The following is a 23,307-nucleotide window of genomic DNA, read 5'->3' on the forward strand; positions in this document are numbered from 1 at the left end:
ACATCCCCAATTTGTATCTCAAGATACCTTACTATAGAGGAAAAATCATATCCAACATATATCCCCAATTTTCTTTGGGGTTCCATTTTGGTGTGAAAAGGTGGTGCAATGGGAACATATATCGCACACTCAAATATCCTTAAATGGGAGACATTTGGCTGTTGGCCAAAAGCTAATTGCATAGGAGGAAACTTATGGTAAGGCATTGGCCTCAAACGAATAAGTGCTGCAGCATGTAAAATAGCATGCCCCCAAACTGAGGTTGGGAGATTTGTTCTCATTAGTAAGGGTCTAGTAATTAATTGGAGGCGTTTAATAAGTGATTCTGCTAACCCATTCTGTGTGTGAACATGAGTTATTGGATATTCAACACTTATTCCATTAGCCATACAATAAGCATCAAAAGCTTGGGAAGTAAATTCACCAGCATTATCAAGACGAATTGCTTTGATTGGATTTTCTAGAAATTGTGCTTTTAATCGAATAATTTGAGTAAGTAATCTCGTAAACGCCAGGTTGCGAGAAGATAATAAGCACACATGTGACCATTTCGAAGATGCGTTTATTAGGATCATAAAATATCTAAAAGATCCACATGGTGGATGAATAGGTCCACAAATATCACCTTGAATCCTTTCTAGGAATCCAGGGGACTCAAATCAAATCTTTACTGGTGATGGCCTTAAAATTAACTTTCCCTGAGAACATGCAGCACAACAAAATTCACTAGTTTTAAGAATCTTCTGGTTCTTTAGTGAATGTCCATGGGAGTTTTTAATAATTCTCCGCATCATGGTTGTTCCCAGATGACCCAATCGGTCGTGCCAAGTTATGAATTCATTTGGGTTAGTAAACTTCTGGTTTACAATGGCATGTGATTCAATTGCACTAATCTTTGTATAATACAACCCAGATGAAAGTGAGGATAACTTTTCTAATATAACTTTTTTATTTAAATCATTAGTTGTGATACATAAATACTCATGATTTCCCTCATTCATTGTTTCAATATGATATCCATTTCAGAGAATATCTTTAAAACTCAACAAGTTCCTCAGAGACTTGGTAGATAATAGTGCATTATTTATTATAAATTTTGTTCCTCCAGGAAACAAAATTATAGCTCTTCCGGAGCCTTCTATTACATTGTCCGAGCCAATAATAGTATTAACATATTCTTCTTTTGGTACAAGATGGGTAAAATATATATTACTTTTAAGAATAGTGTGCGAACTTGCACTATCCTCAAGGCAAATATCTTCACAATATGTCCTTGCCATTTTTCTTCACAGACAAATAATAATAAAATGAGTAAAAGTACATGCACAGTAAAATTGTTCATATTAATACTTAACAAACACACATATTAAACTATTCTATTATTGATCAAATAGCCAATATTTCCTTTAGGATCTTGAAAGAAATTAGATACATCATAATGAGTGGTGGAATTTTCATCATTTGAAACAAAAATTGTTTTCTTTCCTTTGTCATCATTTTTCAAGGATGCTTGAAAAAAATCAACTAAGTGCCTTGGGGTACGACAGGTACGTGACCAATGGCCTTTTCCACAACAACGGAAGCATTTATCCTCAATTGATTTACTTTGCCCATTGTTTCTTTCTTTATCCCACTTCTGATGAGATCCTTTCTTGTGAATATAATTCTTCTTCCTTCCATAATTTTTCTTATTACCAAAATCTTGCCATTTACCTCTTCTAAGGTTATGATTTGCCGCATTTGCTTTAGGAAATGGGGCGGCGCCAGCTGGGCGCACTTCATGATTTCTTAAGAGCAACTCATTATTGCGTTCAGTAACAAGAAGGCAAGAAATTAGCTCAGAATATATTTTTTTTAAATCATTTTTCTCGATACTGTTGCTGCAGGAGCACATTCAAGGCATTGAAGGTCGAGAAAATTTTCTCTAACATATCAGGTTTGAGGAAGTATCACCGTCTTTTGATGATTGTACCTTTCTTCAAGGTCTTTCCACAGATCTGCATGATCTTTTAATGTGGGATATTCATTTTTCAATCATACGTCAAGATGACGACGAAGAAAAATCATGGCTTTGGCTTTATCCTTATGGGATGTATTATTTTCAGCCTTAATGGTATCTCCAAGATCCATTGAATCAAGATGGATTTTAGCATCTAGTATCCATGATAAATAATTATTTCTAGATATATTAAGAGCATTAAATTCAAGATGAAAAAGTTTTGACATAATGAAAATTTGTTACCTGGAGTCTTCCTAAAATTTGATCAGAGTCTCGTGCTGATAACGTATTGTAAAACAACTAAATAATTAAGGATAAGATAATATAAAATAAAATAAAAAAGTATAATTAGATAATTCTAGTAGTAGTATTTACCACAATTACTATCTCAATATAATAGAGATAATTAATATATTTACTAATATATATATATATATATATATATATATATATATATATATATATATATATATATATATATATATATATATATATATATATATATATATATATATATAAAGAGAGAGAAAGAAGTATTGCAATCTAAAAAGAGAGAGAATTGTTTATTGCTATATGTTTGCTTGAGAATGGACATCCATCTATTCAATCTTATCACAACAATATATACATATAATTGTTACAAATGCCACTTTTAACTATTAATCAGTGACACCTAATGAAGCATTAGCCACCACAAATTATCCATTCATTCCTATCAGCCTTATCACTTTCATTTCTTTGCTTTCACCACCGAATTGAACTTGAAAAAAAGAAGAAAGAAAGGCCGAGAGAGAGAATGTGAGCTTCCATGGAAACTATGAGTTTTCAGCTTCAATTTCTTGAGATCCGTAACTCCAATAAAAATCTAATCCAGTAAAAGTGTTCGTATCTTCCTCCTTTACATGTTGGCATTACTTTTATTTGGTGGAAGCTGACGATTACGTAGCTCTCCTTCCTCTTGAGTTCAGAGTTCTAGGAGGCACACATGATTTTTGACGCTTTCCTCTTCAGCAGTTCGGTCAGAAAGTTTCTCCGAATTTTTTCGTTGATTTTGATTTCTTACGGAGGTGGGGTTTGTTTTTAAAGCTAAATATTTTAATTTAAGAATGCCTAAAAAGCTTATTGAATAATTGCAAATAATTTATGAGAGTCTAATATTACTAATTGATGTGAATTTGTTGAATTGTGGTTGTGAATGGTGTTTAATTGGTGTTGTTTGTTAAACTGAGATATGAATTGAGTTTGAATTGAGGCTGTAAATGTTGCTGGAATTTCTAGTCAAGTTAATTTCTTAGTTTGATTGATGATTTGAGATTTGTTTGATAATAGTAAGTACGATTGTAATGATTTGGGAATTGTTGAGAGAATGAAGAAGTCCGTAAGGGTGGTGAATTCGAATGTTGAGGGAGGTCCTGTCCAAGTTTTTATAAAAATATAAAAAAGGTGATTTTGATTTGTAAATCTGACTTAAAAGCTTATTTTGAGAAATGTTTCAATGTTGAGAAAAGAATAGGTTACATATTTACACATATTGAGAAAATGGTTTTATATTGAAAGGTTTGATTTATATTTCTAAAGTAAGGAATGACTTGGATTTAAAACTGTTGGAAAGAGTTTGAGAAAACGTTGGTTGATTTATTGGTAACAAATGGAGAGTTGAAAATAATTTGATATTGAAACTAGTTAGCTTTCAGATTTATAATGGTTTATTGGATTTATCAATGATTTTTGAGAATTGAAAATGATTTGGTAGGGACTCTGGAAGGGTGGTATAGTCCGAATTTTAGAGAAAATGTTGCCGAATTTTTATAAAACTAAGACTTTATTTAAAGTGTTATTTAAAAGCAAATTTGATTTTAGAATATTATTTGATTTCGATTTATTACAAAAAGAGTTTTGTTTTCAATTCGATTTATTAAGAAAAGTATAATGTTTTAAACTCAATCTTTTGAGAAGGGATTTTGCTTTAAGTTATGTTTTGAGTTCGGTTTGATAAGAAAAAAAAGAAGAAGAATGAAAAGTAAAGGAAAGAGAGATAATTAAAGGAATCTCTACCACAGGAGAGCAGAGAACAAAGATTAAATGAATATATTCAGTAAAGGAATATCTGCCACAGGAGAGCAGATGCGACTTTGTTTTGGCCTTAGTGCCAAATGTATAGTGGGGACGCCTACACACTGAGAACTGTTTTTTTCCAGATGTAAGCACATTGAAAGTCACACTGTATACGGCCTAGCCGTAAGACTTATGTAAGCACACTGTATGCATCTGGAAAGCCATATCTGGAACTTGTGCCTGGATAATGTCGGGAGCGGGTAGGCAACCGACACATGAGCTCATGGCCTGCATTAGGATAGACATGCATCATATTGTTTGCACATTTGCATTTGGTTGTGTTTTGCTTGTTGTATTTTCTCTGTGATTGTGCTAGTTGTCTTATTTTGTCTTACGTGTGTGTTCAATTGGGTCTCTGGTACTATTAGTTTATGTACTAAAGTTAATTATTCGCATTTTATTTATTACTTTTCTGGCATTCACTATCCCTACTGAGAACATGCGAGGACGACGTTCTCATCCCCTACAGATCTTCTATTTCAGCGACAGGTTCAGAAAGCCCTTGGCAAGGAGCCGCGACTAATCCACATAGTTTTATATACATGTATTTGTATTTTCTGGATTCTGGTTTAATCTTAGATTTTATTTTTTCCATCATCATTTACTGTTATGTTTGGCTTTTTAGAGGGATAGGACTTATATTTGAGGATCTTGGAATAAGTTTATGTATATATTGTTATGTGAATATATATATTTGTGATTAAGAGATTTAAAGTAAAGACTTTTCATTTTCTGATTAAGATTTCGCCTTGTATTCGTAAAGGCTCGATATTAAATAAAGATAGTATAAAATAAAATGGTTTAGAAGTAAGTAGCGCTCGGACTTTTAGTACGATTATGAGGTGCTAAAAGTTAGGGTGTTACACATAAGATGAGACAAAGTCTTTTCATATATTTAAATTTAGATATAGATATGATTTTAGTTCCTATAACTTCTTAGAACAAGTAATAATGTTAGTATTAGTAAATTTTTATTTTAATAAATACATTCAAATTTTAATTTTGAGTTTTTGTTATTTTTATAACTTTTTAATTAATAATTTTAACATTGATTCTTAGAGAAAATATTAACAAAACTCGATAGATATATTGATTACACTGTTGGTCTAGGTCCCAAAGCTAGAACGATACTCTTCCTCACACGCATATTTTGACTACTGACATTTCCCTTAAAAAGTGAAAAAAAAAAAAAAAAAAAAACTGAAAATGATGGGAAAATTTGGAAAAATAAATGTAGTATAGTTAATTATTTACTAGCAGGTTGAAAATGGTGGCAGCCCCTTATTAATTTGTCAGCGACCATGGATAGCAACCGTATTTAATCTCTTCCTTCAGCTACCAATTAGGAGATGAGAAAAATATCGATTGACATACACATATTCTATGCTCAAAGCCTCCGTATTTAATATCTTTAGAAAATGGATCAACTAAGATAAAGATGCTTATCCTTTAAATTACGCACACCCCATTTTTCAAATCAAAATTTCGGAACTCGCTAACAAAGTTGGAATCGAATTCGATGGTCTCAAAATATTTGGATCATTAAATGATCTCATAATAAAATATATTTTTTAATTTTTTTAATAACTGTTAAATAATCTTTTTATAATTTTAATTACAAATTAATCTCATATATGTTATTTAATTATAAAAATTATTTTTATTTTATAAATTATTATTTTATAAATTATTATTTTATCTTTCATCTATTATGTTTATTAACAATAAAAAATAAAAATAATAACGAATTAAATCTTCTATTGATCGTAATAAACTATTTGGCAATTCCAATCGATTAAAAGTTTATCTTTGATCCGTGACATTCGTCTACGGCTGTGAAATCGTGTTTTTTAGAAAATCAATCAATTGGATTAACAAAACAATCGATTGAATTTCAGGTTTCCCATAACGCAATCGATTGGACTTCAGGTTATGACAAAACAATCGATTGAAAATCGCAAGGCAGTATGGTTTTCGCAAAAATCAATCGATTGGTCATATTACCCAATCGATTGAACGATGACTAGAATGTGCATTTTTAATAATTCAATCGATTGTTTATAATACTAAATCGACTGAAGGCTTCAAAGCAACTTGAGGTCTCACAATTCAATCGATTGGTTTTGTTACCCAATCGATTGAAGTCATCAAAGCAATATAGATTTGCCTAATTCAATCAATTGATTCTCTTTGAAAGATATGGGATACTCAGTTGAAACCTTCTATGATGTAGATTGCATTCATAGGATTCTTGATCACTTTATGTCTATATACCTTCTTGTAACAGCTTCCCTATTAATACTCGAAGAGGGAACACTGATAGCTGCAGATGATCCATTGACGTCGATGACAATGGTGGCAAGCTTGTTAGATTGATATCTTGCTGAGGTGGCTTCAGATGCTAATTTGAGCTTGTCTAAGTTCCAGGCACTTGCTGTTGCAGCTCCGGACTATTCTAGGCCGCTTGATGATGGTATATATCATGCAGTAGATATTTACCTTAAGGTTAGATCACACTGGATAGTCTAGCTTGCTTAATAAATTTATTTCAATATACCAATGTTACATATTTTTGCAACTGAAATTGTGGAAGACAATAATGAAATGTTGTTTGGAACTTGCTACCTTTGCCAAACCTATATTCTGAAAGAACATATAATAAACTTAATGGTAAAATAATAATAACAAGTCTTTAATATTTGTGTGTTTGGAATTTCGTAATTCTAATGTAAAACATCAATATACTGCAAGCACATCCGTGGCTGATAGATACTGAAAGAGAGCAACTTTGCAGATTGATGAACTGCCAAAAACTCTCAATTGAAGCAAGCACTCATGTAGCGCAAAATGAAAGATTACCTCTTCGTGTAATTGTTCAAGTCCTGTTCTTCGAACAACTTCGGCTTCGCATGTCAATATCCGGCTGGTTCTTTGTTTCTGACAATCTTGCAAACTCACAAGAACAAAGTGGAAATCTCGGCCTCCATAGGAGTGATGGTAATCATCAACTGGACGCTGCAGGGGGAACAGACAATGTGAGAGAACGTCTTTTGCAGATCGAGAAGGAATGCTCAGAAATTCGAAATGAGCTGCAGAAGTTGACAAAGACAAAGAGAAGTTGGAACATTTTCTCTAGAATGTTTGGCTTTAGGAGAAAAACAGATTCTAGCAGTTCAAAAGAATCAAATAGCACTAATGCAAAGACACAATCGTCCACTGTAAATGGAAAACCAAATCAAGAAAGTAGTTGATCGTGATCATTGATGTCCAAGTAGGTGGAGATAAATTGTGTCTTTTCTGCAACAAGTTCTACTTCTCTATTTGAATGAGTTTATAACTACAATCAAATTGACAGTAGAATAACAGGTTTAGATGATGGTATTTTAGTCAATGTCTTAGATTAGTTTATTCTTAGGATATGAACCTCTAGAGTAAACAATAGTCACCTCTTAGACAAAGTAAAATGACCGTTCAATCAAAGAAAGACAAGGATTCTCTTCCATTGAGATTTGAGACTTATGGCATTTTGCAATGGTTAATTGATACTTAGAATTTAAGATGCTCTTCAGAATTGAGAAGTCATGCTTAGATCTAATCATCATGATGCTTAACTTTTCTTATATTAGTTTGTCATGTTCGTCTTTATTATGTGACGTGCTTTGTTGCCTTAAGATAATTGAACCAAGATATTGTTGTAGCATATAACAATATTTAGGTGATTATGTTATTATCGTATAAATAGATTTATTTAGTGAGTATAATCAAACATTAATAGAAATGATAGCAGGGAGTTCTTTATGGGAGAAACTTCACACCCTATCTGTGATAACATTTATCGAAGATGTAAAAAAATAACTCTTGTTTTAATATTGATTATGTTGAAGAACTCTACCATAATGACAATTCGTTTTGCACATTGTAAAAATACCATTTCGTTCAACAAAATGGTACACACGCACTAAAAGTCAACTACATAAATAATTCATTAATTTAGATGTTCTTTACGTATCCACATGACCGGATTCTATATAAATAACTCATTAATTTAGATGTTCTTTTAATGAAGAACGTAAAGAGTATGAATATCTAGATTTAAATAGAATTTAGAGGGCAATGATAGTTCCACAAATAGTGCATATTCATGTAAACCAGGAACACGTCAAATATGTTATCTATAACAAAGTAACAGATTGTTCCAACAGCAAATTAAACCCAATATCATTCGGGTATGTACATTATTCCAATCAAAGGGGTTTTTTGCGAGTCAAGAGTTACATTCGACGCATTTATCCAGTTCCCAGCACATACTATATTACGCCATTAATAGCACCTGAAACAAACAACAAAATAAGATCAGTCTCCAGAACCAGCATGTGCAGAAATCGTGCGATTCCTTCAATAAATAACCTTTACTAGTAATGAGTTAATAAACCATTTGCGCATAATCAAACGTGAAGACCGAAGACTCAAGGGGGAACAAATGTAAATTCGGAAATTTAGATTAAGACTCGGCTCAAACACATCAAGAACAAAATTATGAATCCACGATGTTCAGGAAAGGTAAATTCAAACACAGAAATAGATTACATAACAAGCCAATTGTTAATTAAACGCAAAATCACGGGGAACCCTAAAATCAAGAAGAATATGGAAGAGGAAAGAAGAGACCTTTGAAGAGGAATTTTAGTTGTAGTAGAGCTCGAGGCCCATGCCGTCGTGGATCTCGTAATCTTTGAGGGTGATGTGATCCTTGTAGATGGTTTTGTTAATCCAATGGACTGATTCTCTCCGAAACACGATGTCACAACGCTCGAGGGATGTAACGGATTAAAAATAAATTTTTAATCGATTGAGATTGCCAAAGAATTTATTAGAATTAATGGAAGATCTAATTCGTTATTGTTTTTGTTTTTTATTATTAATAAATATAATAGATGAATGATAAAATAATAATTTATAAAATAAAAATAATTTTTATAATTAAATAAAATATATGGGTTAATTTGTAATTAAATTTAGAAAAGGACTATTTAGCAGTTATTAAAAAACTTAAAAAACATGTTTTGTTATGAGACCATTTAATGGTCCAAACGTTCTGGGACCATCGAATCCTGTGCCAACAAAGTTTACGCCACCTTTGACAATGCTACTTTGTTAAATTGCCAACCTGACTGTGACAAAATTTAATGACATGTATATAAAATGGTGAAACTCCGTCTATGCTACACCTGTAGTACATACTGCTATTAGACCGACTATGTTTTATGGTATAGAGTGTTGGATGACTAAAGTAGAGCACAGACATAAGTTATGTGTGACAGAGATGAAGATGTTGAGATAGATGAGTGATCGTATGCGATTGGATAGAATAAGGAACAAACATATAAGAGAGAGTTGGAGTAGCACTTATTTTGGAAAAGATGGTAGAATCGCGTAAAACCGACAGAGTACCCAGTCAAGAGGGTGGATGAGATGGAAGATGAATAAGAGGTGAAAGGCAGAGAATGACCTACTACCCATGAGGTGGTTAAACGAGATCTACATGTAAACAGTCTTTCTGTAGACATGATACATGATACATGATAAAGTTCAATGACGTTATTTGGTTCATGTAGCCAACCCTACTTAGTGGGACAAGGCTTTATTGTTAATAAAGTACCAACCTGGTCCTTGTCCATTTCTCAAAATAACAAGACGACCCTTAACCAAAAACATGTTCCATTACGGTCCCTGACCCTGTACTCCGTCTGCCAACCCGGTCCTTCTGTCAGTTTCACGGCGAAAACTCGACGGAAATTGCTAACGTGTCAGGTTCAAAAATGGACAGGAACCTAATTGTCTCTAAATTTAAATTGGTTAGGGGTTTATTTGTCCTTATTATTCTTTAAACAATATTTTTAATTATATTTTTATTCATTATATTAATATTCTTTTTTTAATAAAAAATATAAATTAATTAATAAATTATTTAAATTTAAAAATATCATTTATTATAAAATCAAATAAATAATTTAACTATAATTTTTAAATATATAAATAATAAACATTAAAATTCAGTTAATACATTAATAATAATAACCTTTGGCCATTAAAGTAATTTAATTAGTTAAAGTATAAGATTATATATAAGATTATAATTACTAAAAATTTAAATAATAACCCTTTGGCCATTAATAATAATACCAATTTAAATACTAAAAATTTAATTTAAACCGCTTAATTAATTAATTAAAGTATAAGATTATAATTACCATTTGGCCATATTCCGCCAATGGATAGGGTAAATAAGCATGCGACAATGAGTGCGTATGAAGCCTTCACTCCTTTCCACATTGGCACGTGCATGGATGCTTCTCGCTTGAAGGCATAGTGGCCTGAAATAATCAAATATGATATTCAATTATTTATTAACCGAAGAAAATTCTTCAAGAGATACATTAAAGTGAAAACTCAGATACAGTCCACTTCACTTGAAGTTGATATTGAAGAACCGTTAGATAATTTGACTGATTTAACTAAATTTTCATCTAACGTTTCTCAGATATCAACTTCACCTAAAGTCGACTTCAGCTGAGTTTTTACCGATACATACATACAAGTCCCACCAACCCACTAATTAATTGCAACTATATACAAGTCCCTATCTAACAACTCTTTCAATAATTCATTGTATCCAAATTTTCTTCTTATTCATTTCTGGACCATTTCAATGGTGATACATGAAAAAGGATAAAAATCATCCATTAACTTCACCATTCTCTTTGTGACTCACAATTATTATTAAGTAAAAATTTATGTGTAATTGTTTTTATGTAAAATTATTATTTAAATTTTTTTATATAATATAATAAATTTGACTAAATCATCGTTTCAAGGCTCTCCATTATTAATTTTACATAAAAATAATTACATAGCAAAACAAGATAATTATGATATATACCTGAATTTCAAGGATGAGATTATGTCCCCTAAAAACAAAGGCAACAATCCCAAGTGCATTAAGAATATTAAAAGCATCCTTAGCACTGGTTCCATGCCTAACAGGATTATAGTTAACACCGGGTAGGGTACCCTGAGCAACAGAGGTGATCCAAATGGAAGTACAGAAGCCTACAGCAGTGACAGCACCAATGAGTGAAACCCCAGCAATGGAGTTCAAACTTGGCAACTGGGACAGCACCACTGCCACACATGTGAACACCAGGTACCACTCTACTGTGGTCATGGGCTTTGCGGTGCACGTGGTCCCGCATATGATTTGGTAGAATGTTCTTGCTGTTGATGCTCCCAATATTATTATGGTTGTGCATGTCCCTGCTGATAGGTATATTATTGGAAACATTGCTAGCACTCTTCCCAGTTTCTCCCCTGCAATAATAATTCATATTAAACATTATATTATTTGTTATCTTATGCAAATAATTTCATCTTATAATTATAATATTATGAGTAAAAAAAATTTGACTAAATTACTTAACATAATACAAACTCAGGTACAGTTGACTTGATGTGAAGTTGACAGTTGAGAGTTGTTAGATGACAATTTAATCAAACCATTTAACGATTATCAGTTTTACATGAAATTAACGGCATATGAGTTTCCACCTGTACGGGAATATCGGAGTTATCATAAATAAATTTCATAACAAATGTAGGAAATCAGAGTTGAAGGTATCGACTGAAACGAATTCCATGCTCCACAGATTCGTGAAGATGCACCAACAACCATAATGTGTATAATTGCCATACAAAAGCTACACTCAAACTGATTATTCCCCATGTCCTGCATACAAAAATTACACTGATTAGTTTCCTTTTTTATTAATTAAAATACTTATTAATCAAAGATTTAATTAATTAATTAATTACTTACCAACCAAGAACAGTGAAGGAGAAAGGAAGAATAAGAGCCTGAATTCCAATCCCAGAACAAAGAGTATGAAAAGCAGCATAGAACTTGTTTCCATTCCTTGATTGAGTGATTGGAAGGCAAGCATCATGAGGATCAAGCTTTGTGAACCTCAGCGCTTTCCTCACAGGGCTTCCCAAAGGTGTGATAAACCTTGGTGTCAAATTTGAGATCCTTAATGGTGTTCTTGGTGTCTTTGGTGTCTTTGTTTTACTTGTTGCAATCCCACAACTTCATCTCCATTCTCTGAATGCAGAAGTGGTGACCTTGTTAGTGATGGTGAGTGAAGCTGAGAGGGTGGACACGAAACTGGTGGTGATGACACCATTGGTGTCCCTGTTCTTGGTGTTATTGGTGCAGAACTTATTTCCATTGTTTTCTTATTAGCTTCATTTGTAGCCATAGCCATAGCCATCTTTGTTTTTTCACCCTCTCTGGCTATGTCTTCTAATTTGCAAGCACCCTTTTTATTTGTGCTATTGTGTTTGTGTTTGTATGTACATGTATTTATATACATGTAACTAGTTAGGTGGCTGATATTGTGTTCAATTATTAATGTTAATTGAGGCTATGCAAATATCTTGACTTGGAATCATGGTATTTCCACATACATTCCTTTTTTGACACAACTTCTCAATCTATATAGTACATCATGCATAGTTGCATACATTCAAAGATTAGAAAATAAAATAAAAAAGTATTAGTTTATATTTCTTTTATAGGTTAGTCCGGCTCATCCTTAATTAAATATCTTTTATTTTTATTAAATAAAGAGTGTTATATTCTTTGTTAATTAAATAAATTTTAATTTTTTATTTATTATATTTTATATCAATTGTTTAAATTTATGGCTTATTATTTAGGATTTAAAATTTAGAGTATTTTATTTTTATTTATTTTATTTTATCTTTAATAGTAAGTTAACTTTTAAGGAACATTGCACTTCTTTCTTTTTTTAAAGCGCATTAGCATTTTCAATATGACCCATAATATTTATTTATTTATTTATAAAAGTATATCTTAATCTCTATGCTCTGTTATAAATCATTTATTACTTTTCAGTTTTATAAAATGCATGTTTGTTTATATTAGTCGACAATATAAGTACGAGGAGATATTAAGGCAGCTATAATAAATCAAGAAGTCTTTTATGTCTTTATGTGGTGGGTAATAAGTGTCGTCAAACATTAAAAGTTAAAATCATTCCCTAATTATAGTAAGATTCAACTCCCTAACTAAAAGCATTTTCTAGTTTGTTAGTGTATATATTAGGAATGGCAGAACAATCCGATTCTGGGAGGATAGATGGCTATCGGCTGGAGTATTGAAAGATATGTTTCCTAGGCTTTTCTCGGTCTCAACTCTTCATGAATCTGTGATAGCAGACTGTGGTTTTTGGGATGGGCTAGTGTGGATTTGGAGTTTCCAGTGGAGGAGAGAGTTGTTCCAGTGGGAGTTGGACTTAGTACACCAGCTTCATGAGATCTTACGGTCATTCAAGCTTACAAATGGGAGGAAAGATAGTGTGGTATGGAAATTTAATAAAACAGGTGACTACTCAACAAAATCCTTTGTGCGAGTGATGCAGGAGGAAGTCCTACCGGAGGAGGTTACCAGCTATAGCTTCACTAGTGCTGTTTGGAAAGGATTTGTCCCCCCGAGGGTTGAACTCCTTTCTTGGTTTGCGTTAGTCGGAAGGGTCAACACAAAGGATCGACTGTGCAGATTACGGATTATTAACCAGTAGGACAATAGGTGTCTTCTCTGTGGTAAGCCTGTGGAAACCGCGTATCATCTGTTTCTTAGTTGTGAGATTACATGGCAGGTGTGGTGTGCTTGGCTAATGGCCTTTCAACAAAGGTGGAGCTTTCCGGGTACTTTGAAGGAACATTTTGAGAGTTGGACGAGCTTTCTAGGAAGGAAGGTAGATAGGAAGACATGGTTCATTGGATTCTTTGCTGTTATCTGGACAATTTGGCTAGAAAGGAATGGCAGGCTCTTCCGAAATAAGAGTTCAAGAGTAGGGGACATTATTAACAGATCGTTTACGTTCTACGAAGAATGGAGTGGTGCTGAGCCCTTTGGGTGTTGATGGCCGGATCACAGTGTCTAAGAATTGTATGTTATCTTGTTTTATTCTTACTATAGCTTTGCTATCTGCTCCACTCTGCTGTGTTGAGCTCTCTTTGATTCAAAAAAAAATTTTACTCCCTCCTTTAACCTTTTGAATCGAAACCTTTTACACACAAATATGTAGAATATTCGTACTTTTTAAATTCTCACAATTAAATTAAGAATACTACTAAAAGAAAGTTAAATATTATCATCTTTATGGTATTTTTTGAAGTATTAGCCATCATCAAAATGAGTTGCGACTTGAGAATTAGTTCAATTCACTTGTAAAAAAGTCACTGAAATTATGATTTGTTTAAAAGTAGGTTATTTTGTCTCGATTTAAATAACTCGCAAGTTAAACATGTTCAGATTGAATGAGTATGGATTAGCTCATCTGTTTTTTTTTTTTTTTTTGGGATATATAAAGTCTGATGAGTTTATATTATGTGTTATCTTTGCTATGGATTTGTTAACTATATTTTAAACTTTAAATAATTTATTATAAAAATATATATATGAATGCATGATAATTTTTTTGTTTGTGTGAAAACTAAGTAAAAAAATTACTAAAATTATTATGAGAAGCTTTGTGTGAGAACGAAGTTGAGCACTTTGGCATGGCATGTGACATCTATCTATCTATTGTTGGAATTTTTCCAGAATTTCTTAACTCAAAAATTATCTATATTAAATCATTAAGAAAGAAAATACTGGATGCAAAAGCGTATCTGAATTCATAAACATAAATCATGATTGGAAGAGTCTGGATCTTGTGGTTCTTTCGATCTTCCTCAACTAAAAGCCTTTTGTATCCCTAGGCGACTGAATTGCAACTCTTTTGATGGGGAAAGAGCAACAAATGCGGCTTTAGTATATTGGGGACCGAAATCCTGAAGGCACTATTTATATTTGAGCATGACACCCATTAAACCCTAAAGCCCAAATAAAATAGTATCTAAAGTCCAAAAGACAATATATCTAAAAACCAAAAGATAATTATCTAAAGAATAAAAGATAATATCCGGTTTTATTCTCATTTAATTCCAAATCAAAAGTAATAATGACTTATTCAATTTAGCATTTAAAACAATAAATGAGATCACCATTATATAAGTCATTTAATTTGAAATAGCATAATTCTGATTATAATTAATATATGTATTGCCCACAAACAAATTAGAAAATTAAAATAATTTCCTAACAATCTCCCACTTGGGCTATACATATATTCTTTCTTAACATAATCACATCTTTATGAACTTTATGTGCACATCTGAATGCTATTTCTCTCATTACTTTAACAATTTGGTTCATCTCATATATTAGATATGGAATCATCGCAACTTTTATCACATTAATTTCGTGACTAAACCACGACAATCACCATCCTAACATACTTAACGACATAGATCAAATTTGGATGAGTAATATGGAAATTACATGCCAAGTGATCTCATGCATGTCTATTTCTAGCTGGTCCAACTTTAAAACTTTATTGAGATCAAACACAAAATAAATGTTGCAAAATGAACATTTCACATAACATGAAACAAACCATCAACTTAACTCTGAAGAAAAATAATCCAATTATCTGTCATAGGACATATAGCATAAAATAAACTCCCATTAAACCAAGGCATCGCAAATATTGACACCCATCCGAGCAGTGTGCTCATGAAAGACTTTAGAGATCGATTCCTTGGTTAATGAGTCTGCTAGCATATACTCTGTTCCTATATGTTCTATGAAAATCTATTTTTCTTAACATTTCTCTTTGACAACTAAGAACTTGATGCCTATATGCTTCGATTTTGTCAAGCTCTTATTGTTGTTGGAGTATAATACTGCTGACTTATTGTCACAAAATATCTTTAATGGCCTTTCAATGTCATTTACTGTATGAAGCTTAATGACAAAGTTTCGCAATCATATGCCATGAAATCGGAATCAGAGTACCTAATGATCTCCAAATTTTCTGATCTCCGATAAATAAGTATGTAATCTTTTGTTCTCTTTAAATAACACATTACGCGTTTAACAACTATCCAATAATCTATGCTCGGGTTGCTCAAGTATCTACCCAACACTCCCACTATAAATGATATATCAGAATGTGTGCACGCTTGAGCATACATTAAATTTCCTAGTGCTGATGCATAAGGTTTATCATGTATTGCTGTCTTCTCAAGATCATTTTGAGGCATTGCTTCAGACTAAACTTGTCTCCTTTTGCTATGGTTGTGTCCATTGGTCTACAAATTTTCATGACATATCTACTTAAAACCTTTTTGATATAGTTCTTTTGTGATAATCCAAGAATACCTTGAGAGCGATCTCTTAGTATCTTGATTCCTAATACAAAAGAGGCATCACCAAGATCTTTCATTTTGAAATTGTTCGATAGAAATTTCTTAGTTTCATATGACAAGCCTATATCGTTACTGGCAAGTAGAACGTCATCAACATATAAGACCAAAAATATGTATTTACTCCTACTGAACTTGCGGTATACACATTTATCTATAATATTTACCTCAAAACCATATGAGGTAATGACTTGATTAAACTTGTGATACCATTGACGGAAAGCTTGTTTGAGACCATAGATGAATTTTCTCCTTTCTCTGTTGGATCTCCTTAATGACACTTCTTGAGGTTGTTGAGCTTGCTGTATGGATTGGGATTGAGGAGGATTCTCATTATTTTCCTGTACTGTAGCAGCATCTTGAGCAACAACAATATTCTCATTGTTCTCTTGTATTGCAATTGGATTTACAATAGGATTCTCGTTGTGCTCTTGTACTATAACTGTATCTTGAACAATAATAGGCACAAAGACCTGATCATTGTCAGTTATAGAATCTTCATCAAAAGCTACATTCCTAATATTTCCTTCCCCCCAAACTCAACATCCTCAAGAAATCTCGCATTTTCCGTTTCAAAATAGACCTTGATGTAGGATTGTAAAACTTGTACCCCTGTGAATGCTCAGTGTAATCAAAGTAGCAACTAATTGTCCTTGAGTCCAATTTTCTTTCATGCGACCTATAAGGTAGCGCCTCAGCTGGACATCCCCAAACATGCAGATGCTTTATACTGGGCCTTTTTCCAGTTCAAATTTCATAAGGGGTCTTGTTAACTACTTTACTTGGCACCCTATTAAGGATGTACACTGCGGTCTTTAAAGCTTCTCCCCAGAGTGATTTAGGCAAGGAAGAATGACTAATCATACTTCTCACCATGTCCTTAAGAGTTCGGTTCCTTCGCTCTGCAACACCATTCATGCTAGGTTTGCCTAGCATGGTGTATTGCAGAACAGTACCACACTCCTCTAGGAAAAGAGCAAAAGGACCGGGACGTTGCTCACCTGAACCGTCATATCTTCTGTAGTATTCACCACCACGATCAGATTTGACAGCTTTAATTTTCTTTCCAAGTTGAAGTTCAACTTCAGCTTTGAAAGACTTGAAAACATCCAAGGCTTGGGACTTTTCATGAATTAAATATAGATACCCATAACGAGAGTAATCATCTATGAACGTAATAAAGTACCGTTGTCCATTCCAAGAGACAGTAGAAAATGGGCCACATATATCGGTATGTATCAGTTCCAAGACATCTTTAGCTCTCTCGGCACCCAATTTCCTTTCGTTTGTCATTTTCCCCTTTATACACTTAATGCAGACTTCAAAATCCGTCAAATTTAGGGGTCCAAGAATTCCATCCGACACGAGCCTCTAAATTCTCTATTTAGAGATGTGACCTAGGCCTTTGTGCCATAATGATGTCAAATTCTCATTTAGTTTTTGTTTTGTACCCGTTTGCAGTATTTCATTATTATAGAAATTTAAGTCAAGCCTATATAGATTATCCACCAAATGACCAGAGCAAATATTATTCGAATTATAAAAGAGACTGACTTTATTGTCTCCGAACGAACAAAAATAACCTAATTTGTCCAAACAAAAAACAGAAACCAAATTCTGTCTAAATGACGGTACATAAAATGTCTCTAATAAATCTAAGTAAAATCCACTCGTGGAACATAATCTAAAGGTTCCTATAGCTTCGACTGCAACTATATTACCGTCTGCCACATAGATGTATCTTTCAGCATCACTTGGCGGTCGGCTCCACATGCAACCCTGCATAGTAACACTTACATGAGTAGTAGCAGCAGAATCTACCCACCAAGTATCAACAGGTGCATAACTTAAACTAGCCTCAGAACAAACAAAAGTAAGAATTATACCCTTCTTTACACGCCAGGTGGCATATGTAGTATAATTCTTCTTCATGTGTCCCACCTTCTTACAGAAGAAACAGGTTGAAACTTGATCCTATTTCTTAGCCTTTTTCTGCTGAGAAGGCACATCCGAAATAGTATCACGCTTTCTTTTATACTGAGAAGATGAAGCTATGTGAGCACTTTCAGTCTTATCTTACTGTAGCCTCTTTTCTTCTTGCACACAGTGAGATATAAGCTCATTTAAAGACCAAGTGTCCTTTAGAGTGTTATAACTCACTTTGAATTGCCCAAAGTGTGCAAGAAGGGAGATCAAAATGAAATACACGAGTAAGTCTTCAGATAACTCTAACTTTAGTGCTTTCAATTTTGAAGCAAGATGAGACATTTTCATAAGGTACTCCCTTATGTTCCTTTTATCTTTATACCTCATGGAGACAAATTTGTTCAAAAGGCTACTTGTCTCCGCTTTTTCATTCTTAGCAAAGAATTTTTTAAAATCTTTTAGGAACTGTTTGGCATCTTTATCCTCAGTAATTGAGCCCCAAAATGCCTCAGGAATTGAGCGCTTCATGATCATAATGCTCATTCGATTGGATATCTCCCACTTCTCTATTTTAACCTCATTGAGATTTTCTAGAATGGAAGTTGGTTTCTCCTCTCGAAGAACTATATCTAGATCCATACAATCGAGGAAAATTTCCACGGTATCCTTCCAAACCTTAAAGTTTGAACCATTCAACATAGGAATACTGCTAATTTATGCAGAAACATTGGTAGCTGAAGCCATAGTTTCTTTATTATAATAGAAAACATGCAGTAAACATTAGTTAAATAATGAGAAAAAAATCCATATGAGATATCTAGAACAACATTAATTTTCAATCTTTGGATAGAAAAATTAACTGTAAGTGATACTCTCATTGCAGTAATCAAATATTGTCAAAATTCCTGTCACACATTAAGTCTTTTTTTGGACCGACTGAATGCGCACATGGAAACTTAAATTTCGCAACCTATTTATTATCGCATATATTTTCTATTAATTGGCCAAACAATAATCATTCTTTGGGCCGATTATTGACCGCATAATTAATAGAAAATAATCAAAAGTGTGCAATGCTTATTATTCGGCCAAACAATAAACTTCATTTGGGCCGATTATTGTTCGCATAAATAATAAGCATTATTTTATTCTTAATTAGCTACCCAAATATGTTTTTACCATCAATATGTGTATGTAATTCGGCGAAATACAGACCTTCCTTTGGGCTGACCAATATTCGCATGAATTATATATCACCATATTTCTAATGTTTTGAAATCAATTTTCATAAAAGAGGCTACTTTGGCAACATAATGTTCAATCAATTTATTCCAAAACCAAATCTTTATAAAATAGGTGGGTATGATAATTCAAATTGTTACTAGTTTCCTTATGTAACAATAAAAAAATACTTAAATTCTAAAAGAAATTAAATCTTAATGGTGTCTTTTCACTCCTTAAAGAAAGACATAATTATAACTGTTCAACAAATTTATATGGCAAAAATTTTTTTTTATCCATTAAGATTAGAATCAATCATTATGATTCAATCCATGCAAAACAAAAAAATAATAAATTTACCAAAAGAATGAATCCATATAGAATGGTATAAAAAAAAAGGTTAACAAACAAAGAACCTCTTTTTTTTATTTAACAAAAATTGAATTCACAGATTAAATCATAGTACATACAAAAAGCTTTATGATAAATATGCTAATTCTATGGATGTGCAGTGTTCATAATAAAAAAATTAATTAAATTCTTTTAATTTTATGAATTAACAGCTCCAATATTTAGAATTGAAACACAGATAAAAAATGATATGCACATATATAAAAGAATGCATCATTTTTTTAATATACCTTTTGTATTTTTTATTGTGCTCTTCATGTACTATTTGTGTACTCTTTATGCACTCTTTATATACTCTTTTAGGTTTATTAACATGTGCTATGCAATCCAAAAGCAGCACATATTTGAATCTAATTTCACAACCTCAAATTAAGATTCAAATTAAAATAAAATAAATTTATAATTTCTTAATGATTTAATCATAGACAGCTCTGATAACACTTGTTGAAATTTTCCCAAAATTTCTTAACCCAAAGATTATCTATATTAAATCATTAAGAAAGAAAATACTGAATGTGGAAGCGTATCTGAATTCATAAACATAAATCATGATTGGAAGAGTCTGGATCTTGTGGTTCTTTGGATCTTCCTCAACCAAAAGCCTTCTATATCCCTAGACGTCTGAATTGCAACTCTTTTGATGCGGAAAGAGCAACAAAGGCGGCTTTAGCATTTAAAACAATAAATGAGATCACTATTGTATAAGTCATTTAATTTGAAATAGCATAATTTGTGATTATAATTAATATATGTATTGCCCACAAACAAATTAAAAAATTAAAATAATTCCCTAACAATCTATAATAATAATAATAATAATAATAGGAATATAGTTGTGGTCTTTGTTTGACAAGTGCCATATCTAAATACTTGACAAGTGCTAAATTTATTTAATTGACAAGTGACACAGATAAAATAAAGATCCAAAAACTATTTCAATTATTTATGATGGATAAAAAAATACACCTTATCCTTATTATTTTAACATTAATTTTAAACTAATGTTACAAATGGTTATTTGTTTATTTGATTATTTCCAACACACTGTTTAAAGAGAATGATGGAGTTGAGTACAATATTTTCTTTTTGAGTATACCGATTTAAATTTAGGTTAAAAATCAATTCTTTGCTAGATTCTCTTTATCTCTATTTTTCTTCTTTCTGTTTTGCGCTTACTTTTTTTCCGATTAAGTAAACACAAATGGAGCTATCACCGACGAGAAAGAAAAAATAAGGAGTTTGCTGCTGATGGAAGCAGTAACAGTGACCGCTGATAATACAAAAAGGAAAAAAGATAGAGAGAGTAAAAGACAGAATGAAGCAGAGAAGAAGAAAACAACACAGTGACGAAAAAAAGTACGACGGCAGAAGGAGTAGAAGGAGACGACGACGGTGATGGATTGACCACGTGAATGATCATCCAAAAAAATAGTTGTAACTGCATGACTGTATAAAATATTTTACACTGTCAGTACATGAAAATTAAACTCTTTTGGCTTCTAGAAAGCAGAAAATAAAACAATTTTATACATTGTATAATGAATTTTTATACATAAGTAATTTTTCATGTTGAAGTAACAATTATTAATATCAATGGACATATACGAACAAATTTTTATAATAGATCAACATTTGACTCGCGCTATGCGCGGGTCTTACACTAGTTGGATGAATGAGAAGGTGATAGAGACCATAGCTTTCAAGGGAGGGATGACCCCACCAACAAAAAACTATAATAAGATAAATATAGATACATTTTAAATAAAATTATTTGCAAAAATATAATTGAACACATTGATAGGAGTGCTTAAGTTCAAGTAACAGCATTAGTTGAATTAGTTAGAATGCAACTAGTAAGTTTTGTTTCAAGTAAATATAGTTAGCCCTGTTCTTTGAATAGTTAGTTAGCTATTGATTAATAGTTAGTCAGCTGTTGATTAGAGTTAGTTAGTGGCTGGAACCTTCTAGAGACCCCTGCACTAAGTTGCAACTATAAGAAGTAACACTCACTACTACAGTAACTTACTTTTACTATTACATATTCACTTTTCTTTTCTGTCTTCTTCTATTCTTTGAACCTTCTTCTTCAACTCTCTAAACTTTCAACCTAGGTTCTTGATACCTTATATGGTATTAGAGCTTAAGGTGCCACAGCTACCGTAAAAGTCCAAGAAAGCAGATCCGGTTCAATTGAAGCTCAACTACAATGGCGTAAGGGTTTACAGCAACACCAATTTCAATGAAATTGGATGAGGATAACTATCTACAGTGGAAAGATCAAGTAGAATCGACAATTGAAAGAATGACATGCTGAATCACATCACGGGAGAAAAAATACCCATGCAGTTTCTAGTATCAAACAATGGTGGAGCTGGTATTGTGAATCCTGAGTTTCAGAAATGGAAAAGGCAAAATGCACTCCTCAAGTCATGGTTGTTAGCTTCACTGACTAAACCGTTCACAATAAGAATGGTTGGATGCACTTATACATGTCAAGTTTGAAAGAGGTTGGAAGATCATTTCTCTTCTCAGATCAAGGCCAAGGTGATGCAGCTAAAGAACAAGTTGAGCACCATTCAGATTGGTACTTCTGTTACTAAGTATGTACTGTCTATAAAAGGAACTATAGATGCGTTAGCTAAACCGCACCGCAAGTAAAATTAGTGTTTAGATCGGATGAATTTTTGACTCAAAACTGATCCAAACTGCATCGCGAACACGCCTATAAGCCACAATGTCAAGTGTGTGACAAAATAGGCCATACATCGAAGTCATGCTGCTACAGGTACAATGAGGAACAATATGATGCAGGCTACAACAATCAGATATCTCAACCCAAGGCCAATTATAAGAATGTGCTGGAAACTCCAGCAACCATTCAGGATCCAAATTGGTACCCTGATTCAGGTGCTACACACCACATGACACATGATGAGCAGAACCTAATGGAAAAAGAGGAGTATGGAGGAGATGTGCAAGTTGTGATAGGCAACGGAACAGGTTTGCAAATCAATTTTGTTGGTAATTCATGTTTTAAGTATGATTTGAGCTCTAAGTTGTTCTTGATGAGAAATTGTTGCATGTACTTGACATCACTAAGAATTTGAAGAGTGTGTATCAATTTTGCTGTAATAACAAAGTATTCTTTGAATTCTATGCTGACAAATGTTATATTAAATCACAGAAAAACAATGAAGTTGTTCTTCAAGCGAATGTTAATAGGGGATTGTATAAATTTGTCAAGT

At 32.6% G+C, this 23,307-nt stretch overlaps 1 long non-coding RNA gene and 1 pseudogene across 1 annotated transcript; one reads left to right on the top strand and one right to left on the bottom strand.

Moving 5' to 3' along the window:
• The first annotated feature begins 6,239 nt into the window (after positions 1-6,239).
• On the top strand, positions 6,240-7,734 carry LOC140181934 (uncharacterized). Its single transcript, XR_011877601.1, has 2 exons — positions 6,240-6,619; positions 6,909-7,734. It is a non-coding gene; the product is annotated as an uncharacterized lncRNA (long non-coding RNA).
• A 687-nt stretch (positions 7,735-8,421) lies between these two features.
• On the bottom strand, positions 8,422-12,559 carry LOC112778938 (lysine histidine transporter-like 8; annotated as a pseudogene).
• Positions 12,560-23,307: the final 10,748 nt, after the last annotated feature.

This window comes from Arachis hypogaea, chromosome 19, assembly GCF_003086295.3.
Source record: "Arachis hypogaea cultivar Tifrunner chromosome 19, arahy.Tifrunner.gnm2.J5K5, whole genome shotgun sequence".
Classification (NCBI taxonomy): domain Eukaryota; kingdom Viridiplantae; phylum Streptophyta; class Magnoliopsida; order Fabales; family Fabaceae; genus Arachis; species Arachis hypogaea.